General features: G+C 35.1%; 1 protein-coding gene across 1 annotated transcript in view; it reads left to right on the top strand.

Moving 5' to 3' along the window:
• Positions 1-16,836, top strand: part of LOC100928701 (ATP-binding cassette sub-family A member 3) — a 251,867-nt gene that overhangs the window by 35,670 nt on the left and 199,361 nt on the right. The window lies entirely within an intron of this gene.

Below are 16,836 nucleotides of genomic sequence, written 5' to 3'. Positions count from 1 at the left end.
TGATTTTTGACTGTGGAAGAGCTCAAAAGAGATTTTGAAAATCAAAAGAAATAGAGTAAAAATTAGGAAAAGAATTGAGAAGAATGTCTTCAAGAGCAAATGGAAAAAAAGGTACAAAAGCTCACTGAGGAAAATAATTCCTTAAAAATTATAATTGAGCAAATGGAAACTAATGACTTTATGAGAAATCAAAACATAATAAAACAAAACAAAGAAATTGAAAAGAAAAAGTGAAATATTTCATTGGAAAAACAGCTGACCTGGAAAATAGATCCAAGAGAGATAATTTTAAAACTGTTGGTTTACCTAGAAGCCATGATCAAAAAAAAAAAAAAAAAAAAAAGAGCCTGAGCATCATCTTTCAAGAAATTATCAAAGAAAACTTCCCTAAAAACAGGGGATAAAATAGAAATTGAAATGAATAAAATAGAAATTGAAAGAATCCATCAATCACCTCCTGAAAGATATCCCAAGATGAACATTCCCAGGATTATTATAGCCAAAATTCCAGAATTCCCAGGGCAAGGAGAAAATATTGTAATCATTTTAAGAAATTTTAAGAAATAGTATGAGAAAAATTGCCCATAACTTTTCAATACAGAAAACAAATTACTAATCCAAAAAATCAATAGATTGCCTTTAAAGGGAAAAGAACTTCAAACAGATAAGAAATTCAAGTAATACAAGACTTCTTCTTTCATTAAAAACCACAAAAGGGAATGAAATAGAGTATTTTGAAATACAAAAGTGCTTAAGATACTATCTAAAAGGATATATCCTGCAAGCCTGGAGTCTGTTCATCAATGAAATAAGATTGCTGTTTAACAAAAAGTACTTAAAGCATTATTCTTTCTCTCCCCTCCACTTTCCACCCTACCCCATTCATGGGCATGTGCACTTACACTAGAAATTATAATATTGAATTTGCTAGCACTTGAGATAATAGAAATACAAGAAATAAATACAATTTATGCACAAATAAATAAGTCGCTCCATTTCTAGGGACTATTTATGAGGGGAAAACATAGAAAGAGAAAGAAACTAATATGATTGAAAACAATAGCAACAACAAAATAACAATAGTAGTTGATTAAGTGATCTTTCTAAAAGTACAACAGGAGATAATAATGGGAGAGGAACTTAAATAGGAAAAGTTATGGAGGAAAATAAGGCCTGAAACATATGGACTAAGTCTCCAAACTAATACTCTACAAAGAAATTATTGTTATTGAGGGATTTAACTAAGGAATGAGAAGGTACATAAAAGGAAAAGGGGGAAAGGGGAAATAGAAGTTAGAGAGCATATGGACTTTATCCTTGTCATGTCAATAGTAAATAATGTTAAAAAAAAAAAATAATACCTGTAGTATCCAAGGAAAAGAGGGAATAACAGAAAATCAATGAGATGGAAAATGGAGAAATTGAAATAGAAGAAAATCTTGATTAAGTGGAGAGAGGGATCCTACTGAAGAGCACTCTTGTGGTAAAAATGGCTAGTTGGGGCCCTTATAGGAATACCTGTAGAGATAGTATTCAATACCGCTCTTTCTGAGGGAGTATTGAATCTCCTGTTCCTTATTTTATCCATCCCTATAAGAGTCCTTATCATCCTTCTTCAGGGAAAGGGTAATCAAAATTCCTGGGGACACCCACCATTCAAAAAGGTGCAAAAACATGGGCCACAGAGAAAATTTCATGGTAAACGGGAAAGAAAATGTTTATTTAGATGTCAAGGAATTACAGTCTAAGACACAGAAAAATTTCCACTATGAGGCAATACTTTTATTTTTTTCTATCTTCTGCAGAAGTTGATAATTTTAAGAGTGTACTCAATAGAAAAAAGGGAAGGGGACAAGATGTATAAGGTAAAAATGTAGAAATGACTAGAAGAGATAATTCAAACTAAGTAATTTAGAAGTTTTAATTTAATGAGGAAGAGACTAAAAAAGGAATAAGTAAGTATAAGAAACATAAGCCAGAGAATAAAAGTTTAAAATAGATAGGAAAGGGAGTTAGTAAAAAAAAAAAACAAGAGGAAATGCTTTTCAGAAAAAAAAGTCCAAAAAATGAAAAAACATAAACAACTAGATAAATGAAAAAAAGATTGCTATTAATTCCAAAATAGAAGCAGGGTGACAAATGAAAGGGATGGAATTATTTAAGGATGAGAAAAGAGATGGTGGGAATATGATTTCCTTAATATAGGTAAAGTAAAAAAATAATATTAATAATGGAAAATATAAAGTATTTCCTTCAAAGAAGAATAAAAATCATAAATTCCGGGGGGGGGGGCGGGGGGAGGGATAATCAGTATTAGAGACAAATAGAAAAACCTTTAAATTGAACTGAATTAAATTAAATGGATTAAACTAGAGGTGTCAACAGTACCCTAAAGTACCCTAAAAGCAGGCAGTTCACAAAATTCCTGTTTGAGTGGAACCTGATTGAGAAGCAATGTTAAATAATCCAATTAAAAGAGAGTGACAGATTGGATAATAAAATAAAACCTCACTTTTTATTGCTCATAAGAAGCACACCTAAAAAGCAAAGACAGGAACAGAATTAAAATGAGGGATTAGAGAAAAGTTTACTATGTACCAACTGAACAAAATTAAAAAAAAAAAAAAAAAAAGATAGGCACAGCAGTAATATCAGACAAAGCAAAAATAAAAATTTATGATATAAATAAATGAGGGAATAACATGCTAAATGGAAACATAGTGAAGAAATTTCAGCATTAAACTTACATGGTTCAAATGTTTTAGGATCTAAATTTAGCAGAAAACTAACTGAATTGAACAAGATAGTTGTTGTTTAGTCACATCTGACTCTTCATGATCCCATGTAGGGTTGTTTTGGTAGGAATATAGGAATGGTTTACCAATTCCTTCTCTAACTCATTTTACAGTTGAGAAAACTGAGACAAATAGCAATTGTTAACTTGCCTAGGATGACACAGCTAGGATCTGAGCTCATATTTGAACTCTGATCTTGCTGGTTATAATTCCAGTATTCTATCCACTGCATCACATAGCTGCTCAGTGCTCTAATCATTGGAAAATTTAAAATCCCATTCCTGGTTTTGAACAGATCTTACAGAAAAATAAAAGGAAAAATTATAGAATTGAACAAATTGCTAGAGCTAGAGTTTAAAAAATTATGGTGTCTTATAAATGAGATTACTAAAGATATTCTTATTTCTTAATTCTACATGAAACTTTTAAAGAAATCGAGCACATATTCGGGCATAGAAATAATTGCAAATAAATGTAAAAACAAGTTTTAAATGAGTCTTTTATATGTCATAATGCAATAAAAATAATCATCAGTTCAAAGAATTTCTATTAGAAATATTATTCTGAATCCCAAAGAGGGCACAGTGAATGAACAGACTTAGGATAAGTGAAGCAGTTTAAAAATAATAGTTCCTATAAGAAGGGGTGTGAAGATTCCATATGAGTTTATTCATACCCTCATAGCTATCAGAGACAACAATTATACCTTGTAACCACATCCTAATCCTATCTCCTCCTCCGAGTTTCCATTGGAAGATGCCCTTCAGAAGTCTCGCATGTATCTCCCCTCCCTATGAAGTAGGATCTACTCTAAACTGCATATCTAGCTGATGACTATGGATAAACAAAAACTCTTTTCATTCCTTGACTCCTTTTGTCAGAATCCTCATTCTGACTTTGAACAAATTCTTTTGTGACTATAAACGCTACTGTTGATCAAGATAGTATACGTCATTGATTTAACTCCCCCTCCAATTCCTTATATTTATAGCTAAGTTACATTATCTGTGGAAACAGAACATTGTTCTCCCACCATTTCTCACAATATTCAAATAGACACTTAACAATGAACTTAAGAAAAATGAAAAGTTTAAAGAAATCAATAGAAAAAATTATTAATTATGTGAAATAAAATGATGATGATAAAACAACATAACACAAATTGACTTAATGAAGTTAAAGCATTCCTTTGTGAAAATTAATGTTCCTAAAATATGTTAATAAAACTAAAAAAGGAAGAGTATTAAATCAGCCTCAGATACTTTACTGTGTGATTCAGCAAGTCACTTAACCATTGTCTCAGTTTCCTCAAATGTAAAATAGAAATAGTAGCAGGTACCTCACAGAATTATTGAGATTGTCAAATGAGATATTTGTGAAGTACTTAGCACAATGCCTGGCATATAGCTTGTGCTTAATAAATGTTTATTCTCTTCCCTCTTTTTCCTGATGAATTGAATATGCATTTAGAAATTAGACAGTAAACAAGTAAACTTAAAATAAGCAGAATAGGGACATATTTAAAATTAGACAATTAATAAAAAAACTTTTTAAACTATAGAAATGTTACACAAAACAATTCTTTTTTTTAATAGTTTTTTATTGACAAAACATATGCATGGGTAATTTTTCAACATTGATCCTTGCAAAAACTTCTGTTCTGACTTTTCCCCTCCTTCCTTCCACTCCCTCCCTTAGATGGCAGGGAGTCTCATACATGTTAAATATGTTAAATACAATATATGTATACATATTTATACAGTTGTCTTGCTACACAAGAAAAATCAGATTTAGAAAAAAGGTGAAAATAACCTGGGAAGAAAAACAAAAATGCAAGCAAACAATAATAGAGAGAGTAGAAATGTGATGTGGTCCACACTCATTTCCCAGTGTTTTTTCACTGGGTGTAGCTGGTTCTGTTCATTACTGATCAATTGGAATTGATTTAGATCCTCTCATTGTTGAAGAGAACCACTTCCATCAGAACTGATCTGAGGATCAGTATAGTATTGTTGTCCTCATATATACAGTATAATGATCTCCTGGTTCTGCTCATTTCACTTACCATCAGTTTAAGTAAGTCTTTCCAAGACTCTCTATATTCATCCTGCTGGTCATTTAAGAAATGTTCTGTAAGACAGAACAATAATATTCCTTAACTTTCATATACTACAATTTATTCAGCCATTCTCCAATTGATGGGCATTCATTCAATTTCCAGTTTCTAGCCAGTACAAACAGGGCTGCCACAAACATTTTTGCACATATGGGTCCCTTTCCTTCTTTAATATCTCTTTGGGATATAAGCCCAGTAGTAACACTGCTGGATCAAAGGGTATGCACAGCGAAACTTAATTCTTTAAAAAGATTTACAAAATTGATAGTTTTTCTTAAACCAATCTTATTGAAAGGATGATAGCAGAAAATAATAAAGAACAAGACCACAATAAAGTAAAATAACAACAATAAATTTTAAAAAATTTATCAAAATGTATTATGTGCATTTGTGGGTTAAAACTGAGAACACAAGAGAAACAAAGGAATGCTTTCAAAGATGTAATATACTCAAATGGAGACTAGATAAAGATCTTACATAATCTACTCTGAGAAAAGGAAATAGAATTAGTTGTTAAGGAATTACCAAATTGAGAGGCTGCTGGAAGAGCAGATGGAGAACTGGTCTTGATGAATTTACAGAATTTTTAAAAATAAATTTTATTAAAATCTATTTTTTTATCATCAAAATTTCTCTCAGCAACCTACATTGACCCTCATTCCTGGAGAGCAATATCATATATGAAATAGTATTTTTAAAGAAAAAAATGACAGGGAGGAGAAAAAAATAGCTAACTGTTCAGTCTAAAGATTTAAAAGTCTAAAGATACCTATGGACTTCCCATCCCTACAGTCTAGTAGTATGGGAAAGAGGTTCTCTTCATATTTCTTCCTTAGGGCATGCTTGTTTTTTGTATTTTTGTAATTAATTTTTAGTTGTTTTCTGATGTTGATTCTTTCCATTTACAAAGTTGTTATTCAGAGGAAATTTTTACCAAACTTCTAGAAAACAATATAAAAGTATACAAATTATTCTCTAAAATTGAAAAAGGTCCCTACCACACTTTTTTTTAATGAGACACATATAGTCATAATATTTAAAGCAAGTAATAAAAAGTAAAGAACTATAGACCAATATCATTAATGCATTTTTGCTCAAATTTTAAAATAAAATCCTATCTGATAGTCTATAGCAATTTATCCTAGAAATCATTCATTATGATTTAGTTATATTTCTATCAGAAAGACAAAAATGATTCAAAGTTAGAAATACAAACAATATTAACTAAGCTTATTAAAACTACCCCCTCCAATCCACTGAACCACCTAGCTGCCCCTCCTCATTGCCTATTCTACCCCTTCAATTTCTTTTTCTTCTCTTAAAAAGCTAACATTTCTAGTATTATGTGGAATAGTAGTGGTGATAATGTGTATCCTTGTTTCATCCCTGATCTTATTTGGTAGAATTCTAGAGTATCCTTATTACAGATAATGTCTGCTGATGATTTTATCTAAAATCAGATAAACTAGATAAATACTAGTTATCACTTTAATGAAATCTCCCTTTATTCCTGCTTTGTTGTGTTTTTAATAGGAATGGGTACTGTATTTTGTCAAAAACTTTTTCAGCACCTATCGAGATAATTGTATGATTTCTCTTGGTTTTATTATTGATATGAACGATTATATTTATGATTTTCCAAATGTTGAAACAACCCTGCATTATTGATAGAAATGGTCATATTATATAATCTTTGTGATAAATTGCTGTAATTGCTTTTCTGGCATTTTGTTTAAAATTTTTGCATCAATATTCATTAGGGAAATAGGTCTATAATTTTATTTCTCTGTTTTGGCTCTTCTTAGTTTATAGTATGGGCACCATATTTATGTCATAAAAAGAATTTGGTAGGACTCCTTCATCTATATTTTTTTCCCAAAGAATTTATAAAGTATTGGAATTAATTCTTTAGATGCTTGGTAGAATTCACTAGTGAACCCATCTAGCCCTGGGGATTTTTCCTTATGGAGTTCATTTGTAGCTTGTTCAGTTTCTTTTTCTAAGATGGGGTTATTTAGACTTCCTGTTTCCTTATCTGTTAATTGAAGTAATTTATATTTTCTTAAATATTCATCTGTTTTGTTATATTGTCAGATTTATTGGCTTGTATGTTGGGCAAAATAGCTCATAATTTTGTCTTCATTGGTGGTGATTTCAGCCTTTACATTTTTGATGACTGAATATTTGGTTTTCTTCTTTCTTTTAAAATTAAATTACCTAATGACTTATCTATCTTATGGGATTTTTTCCCCATAAAACTAACTCCTAGGGGCAACTAGGTAGCACAGTGGATAGAGTACCAGCCCTGAAGTCAGTAGGACCTGAGTTCACATCTGCCCTCAGACACTTAACATTTCTTAGCTGGTGACCCTGGCTAAGTCACTTAACCCCAATTACCAGGTCCAAAAACATAAAAAAATAAAAAAACTAACTCCTATATGTATTTATCAGATCAATATTTTTTACTTTAAGCTTCATCAATCTCACCTTTAATTTTCCAGTTTTGTTCCCAGTTAGTGATTTTAAATGTATTCTTTTTCAAGTGTTTTTAGTCACAGGTCCAGATTTCATTTTGTTGATATAAGAATGTAGGGGGAAATTTCATTTTCCCTTATATACTGCTTTAGTTATACCCCATAAATTTTGGTATGTTGCTTCATTGTTGTCATTCTCTTTAATGAAATTATTGTTTCTTTGATTTGTTCCTTGAATCACTTATTTTTTAGGATTAGATTATTTAGTTTCCAATACTTTTTAATCTTTCCACTCTCCTTTGTTGAATCTAACTTTTATTACATTGGGAAAGAATGCATTTAATATTTCTACCACTTTACATTTGAGTTTGAGGTTCTTTGTCCAGAGTGCTTTCAGGGGTCCTGCAGATCAGGTCCTCTATGGGTTCATAGGAATATTCTGAAATATCTGAGGGAGAAGTAACAGCAGCAGCATTTTTAATACGAAATATGAGTCCAGCTGGGGAACCCTTCCAGTTTAACTGATATTGGAATTGTCAGAATGACCTTATATGGTCCTTTCCACTTTATACCCAAAGGTTCAGCACCTTGAGGCTTCCAAGATTTCAGGTATATACCATGTCCCCTGGATTTACAAGGGAGGCCTTTGTATGAGCATCTGTAGGTTTAGGGAGATACTCATTTGCATATTCAGAAAGGGGTTCCTGGACTGTACCAAGCTGTGTGGCAAACTGAGTGACCAGATGCTGTTCTGGATCTACAAGAATGTCAGTAAGAAGAGCCTTCCATACAGAAGTTCAAAGGGGCTCAGCTTAATGTTCTTTTGAGGTGCAGTGCAAACTCTAAGAAGCCCTAATAGGAGATTCTTTACCCAGTCCTCTTGAGTCTCCATGCACAGTTTAGTCAGGACTCGCTTGAGGGTGTGATTCATTTTCTCCACCTTCCCAGAGGCCTGAGGATGCCAGGCAGAGTGGAGATGGTAAGTGATTTTAAGTGCCTCAGCCACATTTTGGTTTACCTAAATGTGACACTGGTTTATTTTCTTGGAGAGCTAGGAGGCCAAAGTGAGGTATGATCTCTTTGTAGAACATTAATTATCCTATGAGCCTTCTCAGTCCTGGGGAAACTTCTACCCACTTAGTAAAGGTGTCATCAGAAAGACCAAAGCAACTTGAAACTCTGCAAAGGGGCATATGGTAAATCTATTACCAGATCTTCCCTAAGTGTGTGCCTCTTTCATCTGACAGGCTCAGGAGAGGGAAGGTTATAATATCCTTCAGGGATTTGACTAGCACAAACTGACAGGCCTGGCAGACCTGTGTGATCATTTCTTCAGCTGTTCAGTAAATGTGTTTCACAGGGATCAAGGCAGTTCTTCATGGTAGCTTGTGAACAAATAAGTTTCCATGACTTGTCTCTAGTTAAAATGGTTAAGATTGTTGCACCAGCAGGAGAAAGGTATCCTTTTTCTAAGGCTTTCACTGTGAGCTAATGAAGGGTGTAAGAATCAGGAGCTGGGGATTAAGGGCCATATCAGGGTGATGGGCAGCTTAACCCCTAGTCAGCTGAATCTGCTAACCCTATTCCTATGAGCTCTGAAGTGAATCTCCTTGGTGTCCTTAAAAATAGGACTGAAACTCCCTGTTCTGTGGACAGCTTGCAAAGCTGAAATTTCCTCATATTTTGTGTCAAAGTCCTTTCTTTCCATATAGCCCCATGAGCATGCAAGATGTGAAAGGTGTATTTGAGTCTGTATAGATGTTCACTCTCATTCCCTAACCCAGTTCCAAAGCTTGATTAGAACAATGAGTTCAGCTTTCTGATAAAGTCCCAGGAGAGAAATGGTTCACTCTCCAGGGTGTCCATTGAGGGTCACTACAGAATATCCTAGCCTTTCCTTTCTCCTATGTTCAAGAAAACTAAATCATTCACCATTTGGGTTGTCAAGAGGAATATCCCTCAAGTCAGGTCGACTTCTTTTCCTACTGAGTGCAGGCATTCAGGGGGCAGCTTTGTGCCCTGCAGGATCTGTCCTCCATGTGACCTCCTAATGTTGCTAAAGGGGCAGGACATGGAGGAGCTGTCCCTTAGGACAGTTGTCATGCCCTCCAATGGTTGTCATGAACTTGAACTTTTGGTTTTCATATGGCAGCAGCTAAAAAAATGGGCCTGTTTTCCATTTCTTGCTTTAACTCTGTGGTCTTCCTCCTCTACTACATTTTGCTCCCTGTGAGGGATAGAAATCCTATCCAGAAATGATTACTCAGAGACCTCTCAAAGTAAAAAGCAGAAAAGTTGTTTATTTAATTAATTCTCATGAGAATGAGCAGTTCCACCACGAGGAGGGAAAGAGAGCTCACGGTAGAAGGGCTAAAGAAGGGGATAAGGTATACAGTCTTTATAGGGTCTTTTAGATTACATCATGTGTTTGAGGAACATTAAGAGGTAGGTTCCCCCCTTTTATTGGATGTCATTCGTACCAAAAACAGCAGACTCCTAGTTCCGGGAGGAACCACACATCAAGCAACCATTTGTTTAAACATCAATGGTTTGAACAGCAATAAACGCTATCATTCTAGGTTGGATACATCCTTTGACATTCTTCACTTATCTTTACTGCAGGAAGCTGCTGGAAGTTCTTCAATTACACACACACACACACACACACACACACACTCCCTAGTGTTAAAGACTCCAAATGCTGTTTCTAACAGCTGAGTAAGAGAACTTTGAGGGTCCCAAGCTGGCTTCTGCAGCTTCCTCACATATCTGGGGCAGTTGTTTAATATTAACATCTCCCCAGGACAGATCAAGGAGGGCTTTGGCCTTAAATCCCTCAATAAACTTGGTGGGGTCCTCAGAGTAATGGCCAGGTTTTTCTGCAGTCTGGGAGAGATTTGACATTGAAAAAAGCACCTATACCTGAGTGTCACTCCCTGAGAGTCTGCTGCTTCTCTCAGGGGCCGAGATTAGAAGGGGTGGCTAAATCAGGATCCTGAAGAGTAGGAAAAGGGATACCACTCCTTATAACAGAGGGACTGAGGAGTGGGATTCAAGAAGTCTCAGGATTTGGTTCAGGAGGTGAGGCAGATAGAGTTAAAGAAATATTGTCAGACATAAGGTGCTGTCTTTGGTAAGGAGATGGTTCTGGAAGGGATTCAGAGGGATCCTTTGTTCTTAGAGGAATGGAAAGGGGAACGTTATTTAAAAGATTAGTATCTAATTTTTATTTCCTTCTAGTAAATTTTAGCAGCATCCTGAAGTGCTGTTTTAATTTAAGTTTTTTTGTTTTTGTTTTGAGATCTTTTAAGCCAAATTTATCTGTGTTTTTTAAGATACAGCCTAATGGAGAATCCTTAGGAATAGAGACAGAGGTGAATTGTCCCATTTTTTGCCACAGGTCTTAGATTTTCTGGATTCTATAGCACCCTGTTCTCTCAGGTTTCCCTAGAGAGGGAGAAAGGTGACAGAAGTTCCCCTGGTTAAGGGTACTTCTGCAAAAAGATGCAGGATTTCTGAGTCTAGGCATTCTTAGTCAGGATGTCCCAGCTATAGAATAGACAACAGAGGCAGAAGGAGGCTTACTTCGGCCAAAATTTCAGGGATCCCCGCACCAGGCCACCAAAAGTTGAGGGGTGAGAGATACCCTAACAACAATGTGGTCCTCAGGCTGGTGTCACAGGTTTTTGTGAAAGAATTCCCACTCTCAGATCTCCAAGAAAGGTTTTTTGGAAAAGAAATGAGTTCATTATACTGAGAAGTCACTTAGTGGGCCAGTTCCTGATAGGAATTAGCAAATGTTTGGGTACAGATTCTTATCTTTTTATTAGCCTTCTATGATTTGGGGTTAGAGAGTGATTAGGGGTTAATTTTCAAATCAATAAAGGGTGGTGATTGTTTCCCAGACCAAAGTAATCCCCTGATTAATTGGAGGTGAGAGATTCCCCTGGGAACCAGGTAGGAGGGTGGGGACCATTTTTAGGAATTTCCCCAGGCCAGGTGGCACACCCTTCATAATGATCAGGGAGACACAGAGTCCTTATTACATCAGCTTCACTGGCTTCCCCTTGTCCAATTCTAATTTGTAAAAAGTTATTTTCATTTTTGAGACTCTTGTATCTCCTTTTCTAGTTGATTAAAATTTTTTTTCATAATTATATTTTTCTTGGATGGCTTTTATTTTTACTTCTCATTTGATTTTTAAATTCTTTTTGGAGTCCTATAAATTCTCTCTGGGTGGGGAGCCATTTCATGACATTCTTTGGGGTAGTGTAATGCTGAAGAAACTGAGCAAGACAGAGATTAGAGACCAATTCAATAATTTATTAAATGGAGAGAAATACTGGGACCAATGGATCCATGTTGATCCCAGGGCTAGACAAGACTATCATCTCAAAGAGTCTAGCCCCGAGTATCGAGTATCGGGGCAGCAAGCTTTTTATGGAATAACAAGAACAATGACATTACTGATATTCTAATGACATCTGAAATGGATAAACCCTTATCTTGTCAAACATTAAGGAATGTCTATAAAACCTTTATCTCAAACATTAAGAGGGGACGGTTATAATCTAAGGCAGAATAATGAAATAGGACAATTGGAGCAACTGGGTCACCCCATTAAAAGGGAACTTTGGCATAACAGTAGAAGCTTTTTTTACTTTCAGTATCCTTCTCTGAAGATGAACCCTAGTTTTTCCCTGTTCCCATAATATTCATTTTTTAATAATAGTTTTTTTTCCTTCTTTTCCAGTTCATTTTTTAAAATATGAGGTATTAGTGTAAGCACCTCTAACCCTGGAGTGGGGGGATGGTGTCTCTGGCTTTACTTCAGCTCTCTCCTCTGACCAGGAACCCCCAAACCAAGAACTCCCTGCTCCTGCAAGTGCCAGCAGCCAGCAGCATCCCTGCTTCTGCACTTATGGTTGTGCTGGTTCCTTCTTGCCCAGGGCTGTGTGTCAGCAGCACAAATGGACTAGCATTCCTAATCATCTGAGGTTCCCTCAGTCTGTCTGGACTCTTCAACTCCAACTCCACAAACAGTCCAAGATGTGAAAGTTTCTGTGGTTCCTTCAGAGGCTCCAGGCACATCCAGCTAGCCTGAAGGTTCCCCACTTGGTGTTTCTGTGGAGCTAGACTGGAGATGTTTACATTTCACATGGCTTAATGCTGGACACTGGTCTTTCCTCAGATCTCTGGTTGTACCAGAAGGACTCCTGTTCTGTCCCAAGTCATCTTTGTTTTTCACCGGGCTATGTTTGCCCTTAGGTGCAAATTTGTTCTATTTGTGGGAGAGATCAGGAGAGCTTGGAGTTCACCAACCTACTCTGCCATTTTCCCAGAATCCTCTTCCGTCTAGCTATATACTCATCCAATTTTATGAATTACAAGAATCATTTTCCTGTATAGGGATGTTTTAAACAGTTTAGCTCTGTTGAATCCCTTGTGTTTTCTCTTTTTACCTGTTTATGCTTCTTTTGGCTCTTGTGTAATTCTGATTGTGACTCCATGATATTTTAATTGCTTCTTTCTGGCCACTTGTAGTATTTTTCCCGTGTCTTGATAACTCTAAAATTTGGCTATTATGTTTCTTGGATTCATTCTTTTGGGATGCCTTTCCTGAGGTAATTTGTGGATTCTTTCAATGCTTATTTTGCTTTGACATCAAGGGAATTTTCCTTTATAATTTCTTTAATTCTGGCTTTCAAGTGGTCCAGTGTATGGACCAATATGATATTATCTCTCCTGGATCTATTTTTCATATCAGTTGTTTTTCCCATGAGGTATTTTAATATTTTTTCCATTTTTTATTTTTAAAATGTTTGTTTGATTCTTGATGTGTTATAGAATCATTAGCCAAATTTAAACAATACAAAAGTTATCCTATCTTAGAAAACAAATTGAACAATCCATAAATGAACTCTTAAAGGAAAAGAAAAATTTCCAGTGTTGTTTTCTTCAGTTCAATTAACTTTTATATTTTCTTTTCCATTTGACCACTTATATTCTTTAAAGAGTTGTTTTTCTCAGTGGATTTTCCTATCTCCTTTTCCATTTGGCCACTTCTACTTTTTAAGAAGTTTTCTGAATTGTTGACTCATTTTTCATAATTCCTAGTATCATTCTCATTTCTTTTTCCAGTTTTTCTTCCACCTCTTATATGATTTTTGAGCTTCTTTTTTAATTCTTCCATGAATTCTTTATGGGTTTGAGATCACTTCCCATTATCCTTTGGGATTTTGCCCATATCTATTTTGATATTGATGTCTTTTTCTAAGTTTGTGTCTGGGTCTTCCCTGTCATTATAATAATTTTCTATAGTCACATTCTTTTTTTTTTCTCATTCTTTTGGCTTTTTTTTCTTTTAATTTTTGACCTCTGGTGCTGGGATAGAACAAGTACTGTCTCAAGTACAAGTCTCCAGTGACTGCCAGTGCTACACTGAGGGGATTGGTTTCCAGGAAGAGGGAGGGAGTGACTGGTGCTGCTAGCAGCTTGCCTGATGCTGAGCTGGGGTCCTAGTGCTGGCAAGTGTCTGGCAAGTGCTGAAACCTGGTGAAGTGTTTCTGCATTTTCTTCTAGCTACACTGCAGCATATGATGGTCTGACCTTTAGAGGCTGCCTGCTTGCCTGGAGCTATGCTGAATCATGGTGGATTCATGCTGGTGGCTACTTGTTTGCTTAGCTACCCATAGAGTTGACATCTCCCTTTGCCAGGGTCTGTCCTGAAGCATATGGTGATCTGGCTGCTAAGCTTTGTTGAGGTGTGTACTTGGTGGTCTGGCCTCTGAAGAATGCTTTGCCTGGGGCTACATCAAAGCATGGGGTAGCACCTGGATCTGGAGTCTATCACTCCATCTTCTTCCCGGACCTGTCTTGGGGCACTATTTTACGTTTGCTTCCAGGTGAACATAGAATTACAGCTAGCCACTGCTTATTCTACCATCGGAACTGAAAAATATTATTTCAAAACTCTTCCATCAGAAATCATTAAAATGTCTAATTAGACATTCTAAAAGTGATTCTGTTATGTTTTGATAATTTTTGTTTTATTTTAAAAAATTATTTGATAGGATAAATTAATCATTTAATAATTTTTAAGCACTCAAGCTCTGAAAATACAAAGAAAAACAGAAAAAAGTTTATGATGTCAAGAAGGACAGAGTCTAAGAAAGGAAATAGCAAGAAGACAACTAAATGGGAATTTTGCATAACTTTTTTTGCATAGTTATTTACAGGATAAATTAGGGATAAGAGAGTAACATTAAGAAAGATAAAAATCATTTTTAATACTAAAGGCAATCTCTTTTTTCCCCAGTTACACATGAAATTTTTTTTTGGGGGGGTATATAATAAGTACATTGATTTTTTTTTTTTACATATTTCCATCTGAATTGTGTTGGAAAAGAAAAATCAGAGCAAAAGGGAAAAACCATGAGGAAAATAAGAAAAAAAGTGAACTTGGCATATATTGATTCATTCAGTCTTCATAGTTATCTCTCTGGATGCGGATGATGTTTTCCATTCAAAGTTTATTGGGATTGCCTTGGATCACTGAACTGCTGAGAAGAACCAAGTCTGTCATAATTGATCATTGCACATCTTGCTATTTTACAACAGGATGTACAGTGTTTTATATTCGTTCTGTTCACTTTACTCAGCATCCATTCATGTAAGTCTTTCCAGGTTTTTCTGTAATCAGGCTGCTGATTATTTCTTATAGAACAATAATACTGCATTATTTTTATATGCCATAACTTATTCAGCCATTCCCCAACTGATGGGCATCCGTTCCATTTCTAGTTCCTTGGCACCACAAAAAGATTTGCTAAAATATTTTTTTCATTCTTTTTAGTTTAGTTTCACTGATTATTGATGTCCCATAGAGTCAGTAGTTTCCATTTGCCCAATTCATGAGGTTTTGGTTGCAGAACTGCCTTAAGACCCTCTCACTGACTTTCCCAGACACGTCTGAGCTAGGCTAAGCATACCTCACCAAGGAGAGTGACCTTGCCTGTAGTCCTTCCAGTCTCTCTTGCATAGGAGAATAGTTTCATTCTTCTTTTCATAGGCTCTGTTGTTCCAGGCTCTGTTCAGAGGCTTGGTTTCATGTGGTTTTCAAGGGAAAATGGGAAAATAAAGCAGCTTTCTGACTTCACTCCACCATCTTGGCTCTGCTTATTTGATGGTTTTTTTTTTTTTAATTAGAGGTTTTTATTTTTCAAAACATATGCATAGATAATTCTGCAACATTAGCCCTTGCAAAGCCTTGTGTTCCAGTCCCCTCCCCCCTTCTCCCACTCCTGCCCTCTTGATGGCAAGTAGTCCAATATATGTTAAACCTGGTAGAAATATATGTTAAATCCAACATATGTATATATATTTATACAATTATCGTGCTGCACAAGAAAAATCAAATCAAACCAAAAAAAGAAAATGATGAAGATTCAAGCAAACAATAACAGATAGAGTGAGAATGTTATGTTGTGATCCATATTCAGTCCCCACAGTCCTCTCTTTGGGGGTAAATGGCTTTCTTTATCACAAGACCATTAGAACTGGCCTGAATTACTTCACATTGAAAAGAGCCACGTACATGTTTTGAGGATTTTTGAAGAATAGAAAGAGCAATATTTTGGAGAAGAGTAAAAGAGAAAGGAAGAATGGGGGAAAATATATAAGTGAAAAGTACATGTAGCAATCTAAACACTAAAGAAGAGGGAATAGGGAAGAAGTGATGACAATTGAACCTTACTCTCATCTGAACTGAGCAAAGGAGGGAAGAATAAACATATACATAGCTAGATATAGAACTGTATTTTACCTAAAAATGAAATAGGAGGAAAGAAGATGAAAGAGGGAGATTTGATCAAGATATAAGTTAGTCAGAAGCAAAAAGAGCTCTTGAAGATAGGGAAGGAAAAATACATGAAGCAAAAAAAGAAATAGGAAATTAACAAACACAGTTGTCAATGTGAGTGGTATAATCTTATCTATAAGAAAGAAAATAACAATGATTCTAAAGCAGGATCCAACAATATGTTATTTACAAGAAATACATTTGAAACAAAGAGTTTATATAAGGAACCAGAGTAGAATCTATGGACTTCAGCAAAGTAAAAACAGCATGAGTTGTAATCTTAGATAAAGTAAAAGCCAAAATAGACCTTTAAAGAGATAAATAAGAAAATTTCATTATGCTGAAAGATACCATAGATTATGAATTAATATCAACATAAAACACATATATGTATCAAATTCATAACATTTAAATTCTTACAGGAAAAATTAAGTAAATTACAAGGAGAAATAGAAAGTAAAATTGTAATAATATAAAAGAAAGGAGTATATTCATTTCTCAACTGTGCATGGCACCCTTACAAAAATTGACCTTATATTGATGCATAACAACTTCATAAATAAATGAAAAAAGCTAAAATAGAAAACATCA

The sequence above is a fragment of the Sarcophilus harrisii genome, chromosome 1, assembly GCF_902635505.1.
Source record: "Sarcophilus harrisii chromosome 1, mSarHar1.11, whole genome shotgun sequence".
Classification (NCBI taxonomy): Eukaryota; Metazoa; Chordata; class Mammalia; order Dasyuromorphia; family Dasyuridae; genus Sarcophilus; species Sarcophilus harrisii.
This window is presented reverse-complemented; position numbering and strand designations above follow the sequence as displayed.